Here is a 4,970-nt window from a genome sequence, read left to right as displayed (position 1 = left end):
CTTCAGCCGTGATGCATGAATCATTTTTGCTCCATCCGTGATGCATGAATCATTTTTGCTCCAGCCGAACCGTGGTACGAGGCCGTCGTCGTCCTGCGAAGTGGCCTTTTCTCCAATTTCATCACGTCGGAGGTCACCATTATGTTAAAGTTTAGGTCCATTTGTTCGGAAAGCGCCGGGAGAAACAGCATTCTGACCACTAAGACATGATCGGCTGAACTCGAACTTTATTAGAATTGAACATGCTTTTTATAACCACTATAATGAACTTCATGAATATTCCAAGTAGTYACTTCTCATTGGTCACTTTAAACACAAATTCTGATAAGGGGAGTATTTCGCAACTGTCTGGGGGTCTTACATCAGCCAGGGGGGTCCGAACCTAAAAAGGGAGGCAGGAGTTTTGCTCATCTGCCTGTTTTAACACCACCCTGTCTGCAGCTGGCTGATAGCTCCAAAGCAGGCAGCCCTAGCTTGCTACGAGCCTCTTCACACCGCGATGTTTAAAATAGATAATTCCCAACACATGGCAAAAGGAACCTTAACAACAAGTCTTTTCTCCAGTGTACAGCTCTGTGTCATTCAGGCAAGGAATTTACTGTTTTTGTGATGCCTGCCTGGAGAGGATACATTACTACAGCAGTTTGAGGTTAATATTCCTTTTCATACACTACATGCATTTTCTCAGAAAACAACTCCTCAGAAGTACATTTTTCCATCCAGTATCTTTGGTTTATTTGAGGTTACTACATTTAACTCTACAATGCTGCATGATGTAAGGAAATCACTTGTTTTATTAGCAAAGTAATTAAAAGATTTCTCTTATTTGCAAAGTCATCTTCTATTGATTTTAATATTTTCTGTGAGTTTCCAAGCTCCCTATGTGGTAAAGCCTCTTAACTGCCTAGTCTAAGATCCTGGCATCTCCAGCTCTGCAGGTAGCTTTACAAACATCCAAGGTCCGCTGTGAAGGCTAGGCTCTGCCATGGCTCAAGGATCTGTGCACAGGGACAAACTCCTGAGCTGAGGTGGTCTGGAAGAGCAGAGGTGGCCCCACAGAACCCAGATGTGCTCCAGGGATGAAAGCCTAGGTGAGGGTGGATGTGTGCTGGACTGGCACCTGCAGCTTGTGGGGTAATTGCACATTGTAAGGAATGAAAAGGATTAGCCAGGGGTCCTCACTCAGATGACTCACTCAGTAGTGAGTTTGGCTATTTAGTTTTAAATGACAGAAGAACTTTGGAGAGGATGAATATTCACTGCAAAAGTCTCTTTCCCTTAGTTTTTTGGCCACCTCTCTTTCATTGATTCTATTCACAGAACTTAATTAAATGAATGTGGAAACAACCAGCCCTAAATAATGAAGGCCACATTTGATTTCAGAGGAATGTGCTTTTAGCAGTAGAATTTACATTTTTTCAGATAAGGTTGGTATGCAATTTAAAAAGACAAAGCCATTTGCTATTGAAACACACAGACTTAAGACTGTTTTGGCTCTTCTCTGAACTTTTGCCACAGATTTTAAATGAGTAAGTGCTAAGACATTATTAAGATATTGTCTTCAAGAGAATGCAATCTTTCAGAATTCCTCAGTTTAATATGAGAAGAGAAATCCCATGCAAATGATGGGTTATTAGAATTCAGCATCCAAAGCAGAGTGTTTGGAATTGTTGGTACATAGTGTTCACTCCTATGTCAAACCACTGCCTTAAATTCATATTAGCAGTTCAATTCTCCTCGCAGTGCTAACTACTCACTTTCAGAAATCACAAGCATTTCTTTCACAGGTCAGAAACGTCCCTGTGATTATCTGGCTAGACACATGAGTAAGAGTTGGTGAGCTCCTTTTGGCTCAGGATACCAGGTGCTGTCACAAAGAATAAAGTTGCCTGTCTCAGCCCTACCAGCTCTTGCTTAAACTCTTCTGACTGGTCAAATAGCAGAACCTTTTAAATCCTTCCCAGGCTGGCAGTGTAATAAGGTCGTTACTTCAGTTATAAAAGCACCTGGATGACAGAGACAGTACATTTTGTTGATTTTTTCTCTGAACCCTTTACAGTATGGTTATCTGAAACCAAACCCTTACAGTTTGGTTATCTGAATCTTGATTTTAACAAATTATTAACACTAATTATTTGCAGTGAAAGCCCTCATGGATAATGGAAAATTTAAACATTGCATGTAGGTGTGAGCTAACAAGTGAAGTTTTGAACAGTAAAGTACAAGCTGAAGCGGGACCACATTTTAACTTGTTCCATTACTCCTAAACAACATCAAAGGCTGTTCGTATTGTGGAACAAAATTACTTTTATATGCTACCACTAAAGGTAAACAACTGAAATATTAAAACTTTGGTATAGGGAAAAGACATTTTATCAGAAGCATCTGAAAAAAAAGTAGTATATCAAATCAGAATATTAATTTCTCATTGCATTTGAATATCAAAGCTCTGTCACCATTTGGTTTTTGTCCTGTATGAACACAGCACGTCTATATCCTCTCCAAGGGTCTTGCTGTTCCTTTTTTTTTCTGTTAGTATTGTACAAATCATACACAATCTTGACTTGTGTCTCTGAAATACCCATGATCTTTCTCACTGATATTTAGTCATGATGCTCAAATTGAAGGAGCATTTCCTGAAATACCTTGCATCATACATATAATCTGTAGAGAGAATGGAATATATAGCACCTAATCAATGTATTATTTATACCTCTATTTGTGTGCATTTTTAGAAGAGGAAAGATATTTATGAATAGTTCTAATGTATTTTGGAGACCATCATTGCACAGTTGCTTGCCTACAGGAATAAACTGTAAGGATGAATGAGAGAAATAGAAATTTGCAGTAATCTCTGTGGGGAAGAAGGAATTCTGTTTTATGCATTTCTTTTATTCTGTCTCACATCATTTTTTACAGGATTTGCTTGAAGTCGAAGTTCTCATATGTAAATAGGTTTGTCTTGTCTCCAGTGCTTTGTGTGGTTACACAATAGGACTTTTTTTTCACTTATCACTAGCCAGTCATTGCAAATGCAGGACTGYTCTAAACATTCAATGTCCCTTCTTCCATAGAGAATACTCTTTTCTGTGCTTTCAAATGCAGGTGTGTACAGGCAAAATACATCAATCAGTGTTAGAGAAGTCAAGCATATCTTGTTATTATCACAGACATTTTTTTGTATAAAAAAATGCTAAAAAGTGTGCCCACAATGAAAATTTATGCTACAATTTCTTTTGAAAATTAGAAGGGAGTTTGAATGGATGCATTTATTCTCCAGGAACAGAGATCTCAATTCACCATGCCCATCCTCTCATTCTCTGAATTTAATACTTTCATTTGTAGGCACTGATTGTATTTTTGTTTCAGCTTAATGATGTGTTAGCCAGCACATATGTCCTTACAGAAAGTCTGTAGTAGATCTGAAGAGGTGCAGGATGCTTTGTTAGTTTAAAATGAAATCTTAAATGCTTTGTGGTCTGGCAGCCAAGGAATTTGTCTGATGGATTTTTGTGTTGCTGCCTTAGTAAGGCTAAGTGGGGGGTAGCAGGGAATTGGAAGCATGCAACCTGGAAAATAAAAGTGGAGGACAAAAACTTTCAATAAGAGTAAATCCCCATCTACACAATGGATTTCTCAAGTAAAATCTTGTATGTTTTTGCAAAATCATATTGCTTGAATAAATGGTCGTAGTTGAAAAACAACTAGGCATCAAACTGCCACTACATGCAGTAGGAGCTGACAGGTCTCTTAATTTAGGATAGACTGTTTAGGTTTGGTCTCTCAGAGCCAGAATCTCTGCCTGCCAGTGAGAGCATCTGTCAGGAGTGCCTACCCATCCCAGCAGCTGGTGGATGGACCAGATGACCTCTGAGATCACTTCTAGCCCACTGAAGTGTGGGCTAGAATCACTTCTGATTCTGTGAAAACAAAACTGTTCCCAAGGGGGTGGCAGAGGCAGCTGCCGGCCTAGGAGAAAGAGCTGAGCCTTCAGGAGCAGCTGCTGCAAGGAGTTTAGAGACAGCACTTTCCAATATAATGGCATGAAATGACAGATGGCACCTTCTGCCCTGCCATTATAGTGTGGAAGGATCTGCGCACGAGGGCTTCCTCTTTTGCTGTCCTCTATAGGGATGTGTTGGAGAGGATTAAAAACACCTCTCTGAACTTTCAAAGTGCTCATGCAGCTGAATTAGATTAAAATCGCTATGCTGGCATTTTGTTAAACAAAAGTAGCTGAGTAACAATGAGAGAAGGGAAACCTGATCTCTACATGCTTCTGATGATGTTTATCAGGGACATAACTTTTTTTTTTTTTTTTGAAACTGATACAATCTGTGCTATTGAACAATAATCAAACTGTTGTGGGGTGAAGGTGCCTTTCTCACTGGTGGCCTTTTCTTTCAATAAGACCTTTAAATAGACAGAAGCTGTACCATTTCATATAGATAAGGCAGAAAATGCACAGCCTGTAAGAACAAGATTGACCTGCCTTCTCCTTCCATCTACACACACGCATCATTTACATAAATTGCACAATTCAGTCGAGCAGGAGACTATTTTACAGAAAAATCCACTAAAAGAAGTGCAAAATACATTTGAAAAGATGAGAGTTTTAGTACAGACTAAGTCTTGTCATGTGGTTGTGTAAGGAAATGAATACCTGTCATTATGTTCATCCACAACAAAGTTAATTTGCTTCAGTAAAGAAAAGGGTTCAAATAATCTGTCCACCATCTCTGAAAAAATTCTTCATTAATCACCAGAGTTTTATTTTCACTTTGCTCTCTCCCAGGACAAAATGAGTAAGAGATGAATTGTGCTTTCCTTGCTGTGCAACCCATTTGCCATTTTCACACTACTATGTAGGAGAAATGTCCTTAGTGGGAAAGTAGGAAACAGATTCCTGCTTTGGAAGAGTTTATAAGGGACATGCTCAATGTGATACATTCATTTTTGGTCCCTATCCT

The sequence above is a fragment of the Malurus melanocephalus genome, unplaced genomic scaffold (genome assembly GCF_030028575.1).
Source record: "Malurus melanocephalus ecotype Western Australia unplaced genomic scaffold, MMel_1.1 scaffold_203, whole genome shotgun sequence".
NCBI lineage: Eukaryota > Metazoa > Chordata > Aves > Passeriformes > Maluridae > Malurus > Malurus melanocephalus.
This window is presented reverse-complemented; position numbering follows the sequence as displayed.